General features: G+C 45.6%; 1 long non-coding RNA gene across 9 annotated transcripts in view; it reads right to left on the bottom strand.

Moving 5' to 3' along the window:
• Positions 1-470: 470 nt before the first annotated feature.
• The window catches only part of LOC146035452 (uncharacterized), a 48,915-nt gene continuing 31,854 nt past the window's right edge, over positions 471-17,531 (bottom strand). For 6 of the 9 annotated variants that reach the window (XR_014460651.1, XR_014460657.1, XR_014460652.1 and 3 more), the window contains 3 exons: positions 13,113-13,296; positions 8,396-8,579; positions 471-807 (listed from right to left, as the gene is read on the bottom strand). This is a non-coding gene — a long non-coding RNA (uncharacterized LOC146035452). Of the gene's footprint in view, positions 808-1,377; positions 1,492-8,395; positions 8,580-9,149; positions 9,264-13,112; positions 13,297-13,866; positions 13,981-17,531 lie in introns of all 9 variants that reach the window. The other 3 variants (XR_014460654.1, XR_014460656.1, XR_014460658.1) reach the window with 3 other exon arrangements.

The raw sequence follows: 17,531 nt of genomic DNA, 5'->3' as shown, positions 1-17,531 counted from the left end.
AGGGAAATGAGAAACCAGTACAGTGGATTTGCAAACCAATATACCCCATTATATATACTCTGCCAAGTTCATAAAAGCTACTTCATACATTATATTACATTATATATATTCTTACATATTACTTCAGTAGTAACCAGTAATAATGCGTTTGTAAATAAACTTTTCCAGTGGCATGAACCTGGCCTGCCATTGGAATTCTGGGATACATGGCGCACCTATAGTTCCTGATTGGACCGCTCTCTCAGTATTGGCAAGTGTTTAGGTTTTGATCCCGCACTAGGGTCTGCACGAATTTCGATATTAACAGATGGAATCAATACCATAGGAGTATGTCATACTTGCTGACAGCAGCAAGTCAGGGGGGCGGGACAGGCAGACGTCATCAAGCCCCACCCCCACGACAGTCAAACAACGTAATTCGCGGACCCGCAAAAAAAGGTCATTTTGTGCTGCAGGGAAAGGGGTGCGGGGGCTGCCTGGCCAATGCGGGAGGATTGCCCACCTTCCCGGGGGACCCGATTTTCGGGAGCCTCACGGCAATTCCAGGAGGGTAGGCAAGCCTGGAGTATGTAATACAATTAGGAACAAATAGAAAAATAATATAATACAAGATAATTAATGACCTCTAAGTAGGAGACTGCTTTGTCCACAGCCTCGTGCCAGAGTAACATGAGGCCCAAAGTGGAGCCAAGTTGGTGGGGTAGAAGTTTGGATTGTGTCTATGATCCTCTATATTAAAGTCCAACCAAACTCCTATTTCCTTGTCCCACAGAACAGCCTGCACAGCATCCAGTCGCTCCGGCATATCTGTAGCAAATGACAAGAACAGAAATGATACAATATAGAAATTATAATACAGCCAATTGGAAAAATGGTGAAATAAACTTTAACAAAAGACCAATTGTTCTGATAATGTTGTTAAATAAAATGGATTGACCTAGGCCCTTATTCAGATCTGATCGCAGTACAAAATTGTTCTCAATATGGGCAAAACCTTGTGCACTGCAGGTGGGGCAGATGTAACATGTGCAGAGAGAGTTACATTTGGGTGTGGTGTTTTGAAACTGAAATCTAAATTGCAGTGTCAAAATAATGCAGTCAGTATTTACCCTGCACAGAAACAAAATCTAACTCTCTCTACACATGTTACATCTGTCCCACCTGCAGTGCACATGGTTTTGCCCATTTTGAGAACAAATTTGTTCTGCGATCAGATCTGAATAAGGGCCCTAATGTGTGTGAATGGCCATTGTCTGTGTTTGGGAGCAAATGGTTACTCTCATGTGCACTTACAGCACATGTTGTGATCTTATCAGTGAGAAACACTCTGCGTCCTCCTAGCAGCACAATGTCCATTCTCAAACTATAGCCTGTTACCTCTGCCCTGGTGATGAGAATTTGGATTAACATATCCTCATCTGTCCCAGTCCCCATCATGGTTTTTGTAAGGATCCTTAGCATAATATCCTTGGCGGTCCTTAATGCATTGTACTGCAGAAAGAGAGGACATGAGCTGGTTTATTACAAGGTAACTGTACATGGTTAGTATATTTCTCCTGATTATAAAAGTGCCGCGAGAGATGAAGCAGTATTCACACTATACTAAAGTAATTAATAATTTGGCCACTGGAGGCGCACTTCCACTGGCATCTGTGGGCAACATATATTTTCTTTCAGAACTAATACAATTGCTCCCACTGCTGTGTATGGCTACAAACATGCAGAGATAAAAGGTTCTTTGTGCCTATTAACTTTTATCACGTAAATAAGTAAGAGGTAAGACATCCCAGGGGGACCAGAAGACGATACCACTTCTGTAACAGCAGACCCTGGATGAGATACATAGCAGTGCCCTTCTGCTATATGGCAGCTAGTGATGTCACAATGGGCCGATGATGTCACAATGGGCCGATGATGTCACAATGGGCTGTGATGGGTAGAACACTGGCAGCTGACTGCTTCCTGAGTCATATCTAATATTGCTGGACTTGTGCCAACACAGATAATTTTTCACTCTTTTCTGAAGATTGAAGTTTGATATAAAATGAAGAAGGCGAAAGCTAATAAAGCTATAGACCACCAAATGACTGTCGCTCTGCGCATCCGTCCCGTTAATTTGACGGAGACTAAGAACCGCGCCCGATGCATCACACACCAGCTCGGACCACAGACAGTGCTATTGCAGGACCCCGGTGAGGATCCTAACGATGTCCTGCGCTCCACCAGGACAAGAGAAACAACATTCCAATTTAACCAGGTGTTTGACCAGGCAGCTACCCAGGAGACTGTGTATGATTCCACAGTGAAGCCCTTATTGGGTGACATCCTGTCCGGGTACAATGCTGCCATATTTGCCTACGGCCCCACAGGCACCGGAAAGACCTTCACCATGATGGGTAAGGACCGCGAACCTGGAGTAATATATCGCACCCTGAAGGACCTGTTTAAAGCCATTGAGGAGACTGGGGAAAAAAATAATTTCTCCGTATCATTATCATACGCGGAGATCTATAATGAAACCGTCCGAGACCTATTAAGACCTTCCTCTAGGTCTTTGGTCCTCAGAGAGGATCCCAATGGCAACACCAACATAGAAGGGATTTCTACATTCTCCCTTAGCACTCCTGAGGAAGCCATGGCCCTGCTGAAGAAGGGCAACAAGCGGCGCACAGAAGCTCCCACAGCCGCTAATAAGACCTCATCCCGCTCACATGCAGTATTGCAGGTCACCATAAAGCAGACAGCCAGTGATAGTGTGAGCACAGGCAAGTTGTACATGGTAGACCTTGCGGGATCAGAACGAGCAAGCCAGACTAAGAACAGCGGCCAGACCATGAAAGAAGGAGGATACATCAACCGATCCCTTCTTACCCTCAGGATGTGTATCATGGCGCTGCGTGACAGACCAGGCAGCCATATAAACTATCGGGACAGCAAGCTGACCTGGCTGCTAAAGGGAGCACTGAGCGGGAAAAGCCGATTGGTTATGATCACGCACATCAGCCCTGCGGATAGTGCTTATGAAGAATCCCGCAGCACAATGACCTACGGAAGCAAGGCCAAGTTTATCAAGACGCGAGTGGAGAGAAACCGTGTCTGTGTCCCCAATAAGACTTCCGAGGGTGTCAGAGGGACCACAGTGCTGCCGGAAGTCCCTCATCCTCCAGAGCATGGCCGTGGGATCCTGCCCAGGTCTGGGAATATTTATCAAGTGAGAAAAAGTGCAAGGCCACTGCGTGATTTTCCTCCATGTATCCAGCAAAGAATCCCCAACCGCAATTTGAGACCAAAGCCACAGCATCTTCCGGTGTACACTCCTTTCAAGGTTGGTCATTACACATTGCACACATGAACAGCAATCAGGCTGGCAGTAAAGGTACCCATACACGTCACAATTATTGTATACAGTATTATATACAATACTGTATTCAATAATTGTAACGTGTATGGAAACTTTTACACCTGAAGGAAAACTGGGGAATAGGGCTACTGGCGAAACCCCAACAAAAAAAAAACGACACTCAGCAGCCACCCCATGGGTGTGTTGGAAGAGCTGCCAATCTCTTATGTATTTGGCTACATCTGTCACTCAAAGTGTGTCTGAAGCTGTAACGCTGGGTGGAGCCTCTGACTCACATGACAGAGAACCAGCCCAGTGAGCCCACAGTCATAGGAGGGACACAATGTTCTGCTCCTGCACTTTCCTTTTAATGTATGATTGCCATCACCTGTGTTGAAGCACCTTTCCTATCAATTAACCTGTTCAACACAGATGGAGGTAATCATACATTAGGAAGAAAGTCCAACGGCAGAGCATTGTGTCCCTCCTGGCATAGGTCATGTTGGGAGGTATGCACAGTACCAGACACCCTCTGCCTCCCCATGTTACCCAGCAAAGACACAGCTACTCACCAGACACACCAGCTGATCGCCCCACATACCTCCCAACATGACCCTCTCCAGGAGGGACAGAATGCTCTGTTTGTGAACTTCCATCTTAATTTAGGATTGTCATCACCTGTTTTAAACAGGGTAATTGATAAGAAAGGTGTTTAAGCACAGGTGATGGTAATCCATAAATTAAGAAGAAAGTCCAGAAACAGAGCAATGTGTCCCTCCTGGAGAGGGTTATGTTGGGTATGCACCTCCCTCCCTCCCCCCCATTCACGGCATCCCCACGATTAAATGGCACATGCAAAACACTGACATGGCTATGGTCGACAATGAAAAAGGTTGACAAGATTTATTTTTCACTTTTTCAATGTTTTCATATTCATTGTCATGTGTCGACATGGACACCAATGAAGTGCCACACTTATGTCAACATTTACATGTGTTGACCTTTCTGTGTTGATTTTTTCTTGTGGCGATTCGCGGCACCCCCCGCAACCCCCCTCCCGCGATTTGCAGCACACCCCCCGCAATTTGTGGCACCCCTGGTGACTCCCGCGATTCGCGGCCCCACCCTGTGACACCCCCCCTCCTGCGATACGCGGCACCCCGCGACCCCCCCTCCCGCGATTCGTGCCAACCCCCTGGGGCCCCCCTCGCGAGGTTCACGGTGCCCCCCACGACCCCCCCAACCGCGATTCCCCACCAATGACCCCCCTCCTGTCATTGCGCCAACCACCCGCCCCGGCGACCCACCCTCCCGCGATCCACTGCAACACCCCGCACCCCCCCTCCCACGATTCGCGGCACCCCCCCCCCTGACCCCCCCTCCCGCAATTCACGGCATCCCCACGATTAAATGGCACATGCAAAACACTGACATGGCTATGGTCGACAATGAAAAAGGTTGACAAGATTTATTTTTCACTTTTTCAATGTCTTCATATTCATTCTCATGTGTCGACATGGACACCAATGAAGTGCCACACTTATGTCAACAATTACATGTGTTGACCTTGTGGCGATTCGCGCGAACCCCCCTCCCGCGATTTGCAGCACACCCCCCGCAATTTGCGGCATCCCCGGTGATTCCCGCGATTCGCGGCCGCACCCCGTGACACCCCCCCTCCTGCAATTCGCGGCACCCCGCGACCCCCCCTCCCGCGATTCACGCCAACCCCCTGGGCCCCCCTCGCGAGGTTCACGGTGCCCCCCACGACCCCCCCAACCGCGATTCCCCACCCCTGACCCCCCCTCCTGTCATTGCGGCAACCCCACCCCCCCACAACCCACCCTCCCGCGATTCACTGCAACCCCCGCCCCCCCCTCCCACGATTCGCGGAACCCACACCCCCCCCGCGACCCCCCCTCCCGCAATTCACGCATCCACCCACGACCCCTCCTCCCGTGATTCGCGGACACCCCTCACCTCCTCCCTCCCCCCCCCACTCCCGCTCGCGATTCACGGCAACCCCAGGATTAAATGGCACATGCACGGCTATGGTCGACAATGAAAAAGGTTGACATGAGTTTTTGAAGATTTATTTTTCTTTTTTCAATGTTTTCATATTCATTCTGATGTGTCGACACCGATGAAGTGCCACACTTATGTCAACATTTACATGTGTTGAACTTTGTGTTGATTTTTTCGTGTAGCAATTTTTTGCACGTCAACCTACACATCATCAACCAATTCTTTGTATAATATATAACACCTGTTCTGTTTTACTGTAGGTGTTTTAAGTCAGATCTTTTACTGCATTCTGAATGACAGCAACATCCTACCATCCTTCTACAAGAATATATAACCAACTAGGTGATTCATCGCGCCCCGTGTCCCCCCCCCCTCCCGCAATTCACGGACCCCCCGCGCACCCCCCCTCCCGCGATTCGCAACCCCCCCTCGCGCAATTCACGCCCCCTCCCACGCTTTGCGGACCCCGCCCTCTCCCGCGATTCACAGACACCTGCGCCCCCTCCCTCCCTTGATTCATGGCACCCTCTGCGCCCCTCCCGCAATTCACGGCACCCCTAAGCCCCTCTTTAGTCCCCCATATACTCACACACCCCTATCACTACCCAGCTTCCTGCTCTCCTGAACCGTAACTTCCACCACTGGGGAGTCGCTGGCGCTGTTTTGCCCACATGCCCCTATCATGCCTCATAGCCCAGCCTCCTGCTCTTATGCACCCGAACTCCCACCCAGTAGGAGGAGACACTGACTAAGGGCCACCATCCTGTACTCCTGTACTGCCACGCTGGACCCTCACCCACTGGCAGAAGCTGCACAGTATCTCCCACACTCCTCTTTAGTCCCCCTTATGCCCACACACCCCTATCACTACCCAGCCTCCTGTTTTCCTGTGTCGTGACCTCCGCCAGTGGGGAGCCGCTGACTCAGAAACACCCTACTATACTATTGCACACACACACCTAAACAACATGCACACACAGCCCCCCCCCCCACACCCACAAATGTCACTGTACCATCCACACTATCAATGTACATCTTACTCTGTAACCGCTTTTTAATTAAACAAAACAATACACACCCCCTTCCACATCATATGCTCTCTATTTAACACATTTCACCTATAACTCAAGTTGCAATACAGGCCATCTTACATACAATTCTAACCATATTTCTCATATACAAATGTTCACAAATGAAGGGGGTGCAGGCCCTTACGACGGTGTGAAGAGCGCCCGTAGGGCGCGATGAATCACCTAGTTATTTATAAATGATAACCGTTATATCCAACTCATTGATAATTTAATAACTCAAAGGCTTAAACCAGGACAATGCCAGGTACGTCAGTCAGTTATACATAATGTGTGCTGTTAGTGGTTTTATTGTATTCTTGTTATGTAATACGATCCACAAAAAATTCCTAGTGTGCACAAGCACACATGGCCAATAAAGTTGATTCTGATTCTGATACATAGATCTTTTAATAATTATGCTAGGACACTACCAGTAGATGGGTGATGGGGCTTCATAGCACATTCCTGACAGGGGCCCCAATACATTGCTATGCGCAGGGGTCTACACTGCTGTTGACGCCCCTGTATGTATGTATGTATGTATGTATGTGTATGTATGTATATATATATATATATATATTTTTATTATTAATATTATTTATATACATTTGGTCTATCTATAATACATAAACTGACCCGGCATATACTGGGTCACCTAAGTGTCCATCTCCGTGCTTTGCTCCGCCCTTCTGGAAACCCCCTTCTGAAAATCCTGCGTTTGCCACTGGTCGCATATTATTATGGTTATTATACTTTATTTATATGGCACCACAAAGGATCCCCCGGGCCCAATTACGGAGTATATATACAAATGAGGGAAACAGTGACCTACAGCTGAATACAATAGAGGACAAGTACAGGGCACATAACTATAGCTACATCCGCAGGGTATCAGCGTGGTAGAAAACCACAGGGTTTGGTGCTATCAAAGATGGCTTAAGTAAAGGCCCACATGCACTATGCAAATTCTCTGAAGGGAGAAGTCGCACCTGATCCCCCGCCGAATGTCCAACCTCCGACTCCGCTCCGATGAACACAGGACTGTGCATCAGAACGGATATTATACACATGCGATTTGGACCGATTTCACCCAATATCTCAGCTTGATCTACCGGAATTGGCCCAAATCGCATAGTGTATGGGACATTAAGAGAAGGAAAGCACACGAGGGATGAGGGTCCTGCTCATCTATTCATGAAAATCTTTATCACTATTTATAAATAATACAGACAATATAAGTAAGATTTTAAATCAGTTTTATTTTTCAAAAAGTTTTTTTTTTTACGTTTTGGCATTGAGAAAGCAAATAGGTAATGTAACATCATGCCAAATACTGTAGGGAAATGAGAAACCAGTACAGTGGATTTGCAAACCAATATACCCCATTATATATACTCTGCCAAGTTCATAAAAGCTACTTCATACGTTATATTACATTATATATATTCTTACATATTACTTCAGTAGTAACCAGTAATAATGCGTTTGTAAATAAACTTTTCCAGTGGCATGAACCTGGCCTGCCATTGGAATTCTGGGATACATGGCGCACCTATAGTTCCTGATTGGACCGCTCTCTCAGTATTGGCAAGTGTTTAGGTTTTGATCCCGCACTAGGGTCTGCACGAATTTCGATATTAACAGATGGAATCAATACCATAGGAGTATGTCATACTTGCTGACAGCAGCAAGTCAGGGGGGCGGGACAGGCAGACGTCATCAAGCCCCACCCCCACGACAGTCAAACAACGTAATTCGCGGACCCGCAAAAAAAGGTCATTTTGTGCTGCAGGGAAGGGGGTGCGGGGGCTGCCTGGCCAATGCGGGAGGATTGCCCACCTTCCCGGGGGACCCGATTTTCGGGAGCCTCACGGCAATTCCAGGAGGGTAGGCAAGCCTGGAGTATGTAATACAATTAGGAACAAATAGAAAAATAATCTAATACAAGATAATTAATGACCTCTAAGTAGGAGACTGCTTTGTCCACAGCCTCGTGCCAGAGTAACATGAGGCCCAAAGTGGAGCCAAGTTGGTGGGGTAGAAGTTTGGATTGTGTCTATGATCCTCTATATTAAAGTCCAACCAAACTCCTATTTCCTTGTCCCACAGAACAGCCTGCACAGCATCCAGTCGCTCCGGCATATCTGTAGCAAATGACAAGAACAGAAATGATACAATATAGAAATTATAATACAGCCAATTGGAAAAATGGTGAAATAAACTTTAACAAAAGACCAATTGTTCTGATAATGTTGTTAAATAAAATGGATTGACCTAGGCCCTTATTCAGATCTGATCGCAGTACAAAATTGTTCTCAATATGGGCAAAACCTTGTGCACTGCAGGTGGGGCAGATGTAACATGTGCAGAGAGAGGTGTGGTGTGGTGTGGTGTTTTGAAACTGAAATCTAAATTGCAGTGTCAAAATAATGCAGTCAGTATTTACCCTGCACAGAAACAAAATCTAACTCTCTCTACACATGTTACATCTGTCCCACCTGCAGTGCACATGGTTTTGCCCATTTTGAGAACAAATTTGTTCTGCGATCAGATCTGAATAAGGGCCCTAATGTGTGTGAATGGCCATTGTCTGTGTTTGGGAGCAAATGGTTACTCTCATGTGCACTTACAGCACATGTTGTGATCTTATCAGTGAGAAACACTCTGCGTCCTCCTAGCAGCACAATGTCCATTCTCAAACTATAGCCTGTTACCTCTGCCCTGGTGATGAGAATTTGGATTAACATATCCTCATCTGTCCCAGTCCCCATCATGGTTTTTGTAAGGATCCTTAGCATAATATCCTTGGCGGTCCTTAATGCATTGTACTGCAGAAAGAGAGGACATGAGCTGGTTTATTACAAGGTAACTGTACATGGTTAGTATATTTCTCCTGATTATAAAAGTGCCGCGAGAGATGAAGCAGTATTCACACTATACTAAAGTAATTAATAATTTGGCCACTGGAGGCGCACTTCCACTGGCATCTGTGGGCAACATATATTTTCTTTCAGAACTAATACAATTGCTCCCACTGCTGTGTATGGCTACAAACATGCAGAGATAAAAGGTTCTTTGTGCCTATTAACTTTTATCACGTAAATAAGTAAGAGGTAAGACATCCCAGGGGGACCAGAAGACGATACCACTTCTGTAACAGCAGACCCTGGATGAGATACATAGCAGTGCCCTTCTGCTATATGGCAGCTAGTGATGTCACAATGGGCCGATGATGTCACAATGGGCCGATGATGTCACAATGGGCTGTGATGGGTAGAACACTGGCAGCTGACTGCTTCCTGAGTCATATCTAATATTGCTGGACTTGTGCCAACACAGATAATTTTTCACTCTTTTCTGAAGATTGAAGTTTGATATAAAATGAAGAAGGCGAAAGCTAATAAAGCTATAGACCACCAAATGACTGTCGCTCTGCGCATCCGTCCCGTTAATTTGACGGAGACTAAGAACCGCGCCCGATGCATCACACACCAGCTCGGACCACAGACAGTGCTATTGCAGGACCCCGGTGAGGATCCTAACGATGTCCTGCGCTCCACCAGGACAAGAGAAACAACATTCCAATTTAACCAGGTGTTTGACCAGGCAGCTACCCAGGAGACTGTGTATGATTCCACAGTGAAGCCCTTATTGGGTGACATCCTGTCCGGGTACAATGCTGCCATATTTGCCTACGGCCCCACAGGCACCGGAAAGACCTTCACCATGATGGGTAAGGACCGCGAACCTGGAGTAATATATCGCACCCTGAAGGACCTGTTTAAAGCCATTGAGGAGACTGGGGAAAAAAAGAATTTCTCTGTATCATTATCATACGCGGAGATCTATAATGAAACCGTCCGAGACCTATTAAGACCTTCCTCTAGGTCTTTGGTCCTCAGAGAGGATCCCAATGGCAACACCAACATAGAAGGGATTTCTACATTCTCCCTTAGCACTCCTGAGGAAGCCATGGCCCTGCTGAAGAACGGCAACAAGCGGCGCACAGAAGCTCCCACAGCCGCTAATAAGACCTCATCCCGCTCACATGCAGTATTGCAGGTCACCATAAAGCAGACAGCCAGTGATAGTGTGAGCACAGGCAAGTTGTACATGGTAGACCTTGCGGGATCAGAACGAGCAAGCCAGACTAAGAACAGCGGCCAGACCATGAAAGAAGGAGGATACATCAACCGATCCCTTCTTACCCTCAGGATGTGTATCATGGCGCTGCGTGACAGACCAGGCAGCCATATAAACTATCGGGACAGCAAGCTGACCTGGCTGCTAAAGGGAGCACTGAGCGGGAAAAGCCGATTGGTTATGATCACGCACATCAGCCCTGCGGATAGTGCTTATGAAGAATCCCGCAGCACAATGACCTACGGAAGCAAGGCCAAGTTTATCAAGACGCGAGTGGAGAGAAACCGTGTCTGTGTCCCCAATAAGACTTCCGAGGGCGTCAGAGGGACCACAGTGCTGCCGGAAGTCCCTCATCCTCCAGAGCATGGCTGTGGGATCCTGCCCAGGTCTGGGAATATTTATCAAGTGAGAAAAAGTGCAAGGCCGCTGCGTGATTTTCCTCCATGTATCCAGCAAAGAATCCCCAACCGCAATTTGAGACCAAAGCCACAGCATCTTCCGGTGTACACTCCTTTCAAGGTTGGTCATTACACATTGCACACATGAACAGCAATCGGGCTGGCAGTAAAGGTACCCATACACGTTACAATTATTGTATACAGTATTATATACAATACTGTATTCAATAATTGTAACGTGTATGGAAACTTTTACACCTGAAGGAAAACTGGGGAATAGGGCTACTGGCGAAACCCCAACAAAAAAAAAAACGACACTCAGCAGCCACCCCATGGGTGTGTTGGAAGAGCTGCCAATTATTTATAAATGATAACCGTTATATCCAACTCATTGATAATTTAATAACTCAAAGGCTTAAACCAGGACAATGCCAGGTACGTCAGTCAGTTATACATAATGTGTGCTGTTAGTGGTTTTATTGTATTCTTGTTATGTAATACGATCCACAAAAAATTCCTAGTGTGCACAAGCACACATGGCCAATAAAGTTGATTCTGATTCTGATACATAGATCTTTTAATAATTATGCTAGGACACTACCAGTAGATGGGTGATGGGGCTTCATAGCACATTCCTGACAGGGGCCCCAATACATTGCTATGCGCAGGGGTCTACACTGCTGTTGACGCCCCTGTATGTATGTATGTATGTATGTATGTATGTGTATGTATTTATATATATATATATATATATATTTTTATTATTAATATTATTTATATACATTTGGTCTATCTATAATACTTAAACTGACCCGGCATATACTGGGTCACCTAAGTGTCCATCTCCGTGCTTTGCTCCGCCCTTCTGGAAACCCCCTTCTGAAAATCCTGCGTTTGCCACTGGTCGCATATTATTATGGTTATTATACTTTATTTATATGGCACCACAAAGGATCCCCCGGGCCCAATTACGGAGTACATATACAAATGAGGGAAACAGTGACCTACAGCTGAATACAATAGAGGACAAGTACAGGGCACATAACTATAGCTACATCCGCAGGGTATCAGCGTGGTAGAAAACCACAGGGTTTGGTGCTATCAAAGATGGCTTAAGTAAAGGCCCACATGCACTATGCAAATTCTCTGAAGGGAGAAGTCGCACCTGATCCCCCGCCGAATGTCCAACCTCCGACTCCGCTCCGATGAACACAGGACTGTGCATCAGAACGGATATTATACACATGCGATTTGGACCGATTTCACCCAATATCTCAGCTTGATCTACCGGAATTGGCCCAAATCGCATAGTGTATGGGACATTAAGAGAAGGAAAGCACACGAGGGATGAGGGTCCTGCTCATCTATTCATGAAAATCTTTATCACTATTTATAAATAATACAAACAATATAAGTAAGATTTTAAATCAGTTTTATTTTTCAAAAAGTTTTTTTTTTTACGTTTTGGCATTGAGAAAGCAAATAGGTAATGTAACATCATGCCAAATACTGTAGGGAAATGAGAAACCAGAACAGTGGATTTGCAAACCAATATACCCCATTATATATACTCTGCCAAGTTCATAAAAGCTACTTCATACGTTATATTACATTATATATATTCTTACATATTACTTCAGTAGTAACCAGTAATAATGCGTTTGTAAATAAACTTTTCCAGTGGCATGAACCTGGCCTGCCATTGGAATTCTGGGATACATGGCGCACCTATAGTTCCTGATTGGACCGCTCTCTCAGTATTGGCAAGTGTTTAGGTTTTGATCCCGCACTAGGGTCTGCACGAATTTCGATATTAACAGATGGAATCAATACCATAGGAGTATGTCATACTTGCTGACAGCAGCAAGTCAGGGGGGCGGGACAGGCAGACGCCATCAAGCCCCACCCCCACGACAGTCAAACAACGTAATTCGCGGACCCGCAAAAAAAGGTCATTTTGTGCTGCAGGGAAAGGGGTGCGGGGGCTGCCTGGCCAATGCGGGAGGATTGCCCACCTTCCCGGGGGACCCGATTTTCGGGAGCCTCACGGCAATTCCAGGAGGGTAGGCAAGCCTGGAGTATGTAATACAATTAGGAACAAATAGAAAAATAATATAATACAAGATAATTAATGACCTCTAAGTAGGAGACTGCTTTGTCCACAGCCTCGTGCCAGAGTAACATGAGGCCCAAAGTGGAGCCAAGTTGGTGGGGTAGAAGTTTGGATTGTGTCTATGATCCTCTATATTAAAGTCCAACCAAACTCCTATTTCCTTGTCCCACAGAACAGCCTGCACAGCATCCAGTCGCTCCGGCATATCTGTAGCAAATGACAAGAACAGAAATGATACAATATAGAAATTATAATACAGCCAATTGGAAAAATGGTGAAATAAACTTTAACAAAAGACCAATTGTTCTGATAATGTTGTTAAATAAAATGGATTGACCTAGGCCCTTATTCAGATCTGATCGCAGTACAAAATTGTTCTCAATATGGGCAAAACCTTGTGCACTGCAGGTGGGGCAGATGTAACATGTGCAGAGAGAGTTACATTTGGGTGTGGTGTTTTGAAACTGAAATCTAAATTGCAGTGTCAAAATAATGCAGTCAGTATTTACCCTGCACAGAAACAAAATCTAACTCTCTCTACACATGTTACATCTGTCCCACCTGCAGTGCACATGGTTTTGCCCATTTTGAGAACAAATTTGTTCTGCGATCAGATCTGAATAAGGGCCCTAATGTGTGTGAATGGCCATTGTCTGTGTTTGGGAGCAAATGGTTACTCTCATGTGCACTTACAGCACATGTTGTGATCTTATCAGTGAGAAACACTCTGCGTCCTCCTAGCAGCACAATGTCCATTCTCAAACTATAGCCTGTTACCTCTGCCCTGGTGATGAGAATTTGGATTAACATATCCTCATCTGTCCCAGTCCCCATCATGGTTTTTGTAAGGATCCTTAGCATAATATCCTTGGCGGTCCTTAATGCATTGTACTGCAGAAAGAGAGGACATGAGCTGGTTTATTACAAGGTAACTGTACATGGTTAGTATATTTCTCCTGATTATAAAAGTGCCGCGAGAGATGAAGCAGTATTCACACTATACTAAAGTAATTAATAATTTGGCCACTGGAGGCGCACTTCCACTGGCATCTGTGGGCAACATATATTTTCTTTCAGAACTAATACAATTGCTCCCACTGCTGTGTATGGCTACAAACATGCAGAGATAAAAGGTTCTTTGTGCCTATTAACTTTTATCACGTAAATAAGTAAGAGGTAAGACATCCCAGGGGGACCAGAAGACGATACCACTTCTGTAACAGCAGACCCTGGATGAGATACATAGCAGTGCCCTTCTGCTATATGGCAGCTAGTGATGTCACAATGGGCCGATGATGTCACAATGGGCCGATGATGTCACAATGGGCTGTGATGGGTAGAACACTGGCAGCTGACTGCTTCCTGAGTCATATCTAATATTGCTGGACTTGTGCCAACACAGATAATTTTTCACTCTTTTCTGAAGATTGAAGTTTGATATAAAATGAAGAAGGCGAAAGCTAATAAAGCTATAGACCACCAAATGACTGTCGCTCTGCGCATCCGTCCCGTTAATTTGACGGAGACTAAGAACCGCGCCCGATGCATCACACACCAGCTCGGACCACAGACAGTGCTATTGCAGGACCCCGGTGAGGATCCTAACGATGTCCTGCGCTCCACCAGGACAAGAGAAACAACATTCCAATTTAACCAGGTGTTTGACCAGGCAGCTACCCAGGAGACTGTGTATGATTCCACAGTGAAGCCCTTATTGGGTGACATCCTGTCCGGGTACAATGCTGCCATATTTGCCTACGGCCCCACAGGCACCGGAAAGACCTTCACCATGATGGGTAAGGACCGCGAACCTGGAGTAATATATCGCACCCTGAAGGACCTGTTTAAAGCCATTGAGGAGACTGGGGAAAAAAAGAATTTCTCTGTATCATTATCATACGCGGAGATCTATAATGAAACCGTCCGAGACCTATTAAGACCTTCCTCTAGGTCTTTGGTCCTCAGAGAGGATCCCAATGGCAACACCAACATAGAAGGGATTTCTACATTCTCCCTTAGCACTCCTGAGGAAGCCATGGCCCTGCTGAAGAACGGCAACAAGCGGCGCACAGAAGCTCCCACAGCCGCTAATAAGACCTCATCCCGCTCACATGCAGTATTGCAGGTCACCATAAAGCAGACAGCCAGTGATAGTGTGAGCACAGGCAAGTTGTACATGGTAGACCTTGCGGGATCAGAACGAGCAAGCCAGACTAAGAACAGCGGCCAGACCATGAAAGAAGGAGGATACATCAACCGATCCCTTCTTACCCTCAGGATGTGTATCATGGCGCTGCGTGACAGACCAGGCAGCCATATAAACTATCGGGACAGCAAGCTGACCTGGCTGCTAAAGGGAGCACTGAGCGGGAAAAGCCGATTGGTTATGATCACGCACATCAGCCCTGCGGATAGTGCTTATGAAGAATCCCGCAGCACAATGACCTACGGAAGCAAGGCCAAGTTTATCAAGACGCGAGTGGAGAGAAACCGTGTCTGTGTCCCCAATAAGACTTCCGAGGGCGTCAGAGGGACCACAGTGCTGCCGGAAGTCCCTCATCCTCCAGAGCATGGCTGTGGGATCCTGCCCAGGTCTGGGAATATTTATCAAGTGAGAAAAAGTGCAAGGCCGCTGCGTGATTTTCCTCCATGTATCCAGCAAAGAATCCCCAACCGCAATTTGAGACCAAAGCCACAGCATCTTCCGGTGTACACTCCTTTCAAGGTTGGTCATTACACATTGCACACATGAACAGCAATCGGGCTGGCAGTAAAGGTACCCATACACGTTACAATTATTGTATACAGTATTATATACAATACTGTATTCAATAATTGTAACGTGTATGGAAACTTTTACACCTGAAGGAAAACTGGGGAATAGGGCTACTGGCGAAACCCCAACAAAAAAAAAAACGACACTCAGCAGCCACCCCATGGGTGTGTTGGAAGAGCTGCCAATTATTTATAAATGATAACCGTTATATCCAACTCATTGATAATTTAATAACTCAAAGGCTTAAACCAGGACAATGCCAGGTACGTCAGTCAGTTATACATAATGTGTGCTGTTAGTGGTTTTATTGTATTCTTGTTATGTAATACGATCCACAAAAAATTCCTAGTGTGCACAAGCACACATGGCCAATAAAGTTGATTCTGATTCTGATACATAGATCTTTTAATAATTATGCTAGGACACTACCAGTAGATGGGTGATGGGGCTTCATAGCACATTCCTGACAGGGGCCCCAATACATTGCTATGCGCAGGGGTCTACACTGCTGTTGACGCCCCTGTATGTATGTATGTATGTATGTATGTATGTGTATGTATTTATATATATATATATATATATATATATTTTTATTATTAATATTATTTATATACATTTGGTCTATCTATAATACTTAAACTGACCCGGCATATACTGGGTCACCTAAGTGTCCATCTCCGTGCTTTGCTCCGCCCTTCTGGAAACCCCCTTCTGAAAATCCTGCGTTTGCCACTGGTCGCATATTATTATGGTTATTATACTTTATTTATATGGCACCACAAAGGATCCCCCGGGCCCAATTACGGAGTACATATACAAATGAGGGAAACAGTGACCTACAGCTGAATACAATAGAGGACAAGTACAGGGCACATAACTATAGCTACATCCGCAGGGTATCAGCGTGGTAGAAAACCACAGGGTTTGGTGCTATCAAAGATGGCTTAAGTAAAGGCCCACATGCACTATGCAAATTCTCTGAAGGGAGAAGTCGCACCTGATCCCCCGCCGAATGTCCAACCTCCGACTCCGCTCCGATGAACACAGGACTGTGCATCAGAACGGATATTATACACATGCGATTTGGACCGATTTCACCCAATATCTCAGCTTGATCTACCGGAATTGGCCCAAATCGCATAGTGTATGGGACATTAAGAGAAGGAAAGCACACGAGGGATGAGGGTCCTGCTCATCTATTCATGAAAATCTTTATCACTATTTATAAATAATACAAACAATATAAGTAAGATTTTAAATCAGTTTTATTTTTCAAAAAGTTTTTTTTTTTACGTTTTGGCATTGAGAAAGCAAATAGGTAATGTAACATCATGCCAAATACTGTAGGGAAATGAGAAACCAGTACAGTGGATTTGCAAACCAATATACCCCATTATATATACTCTGCCAAGTTCATAAAAGCTACTTCATACGTTATATTACATTATATATATTCTTACATATTACTTCAGTAGTAACCAGTAATAATGCGTTTGTAAATAAACTTTTCCAGTGGCATGAACCTGGCCTGCCATTGGAATTCTGGGATACATGGCGCACCTATAGTTCCTGATTGGACCGCTCTCTCAGTATTGGCAAGTGTTTAGGTTTTGATCCCGCACTAGGGTCTGCACGAATTTCGATATTAACAGATGGAATCAATACC

Source organism: Crinia signifera, chromosome 9 (assembly GCF_055691185.1).
Source record: "Crinia signifera chromosome 9, ASM5569118v1, whole genome shotgun sequence".
Classification (NCBI taxonomy): domain Eukaryota; kingdom Metazoa; phylum Chordata; class Amphibia; order Anura; family Myobatrachidae; genus Crinia; species Crinia signifera.
This window is presented reverse-complemented; position numbering and strand designations above follow the sequence as displayed.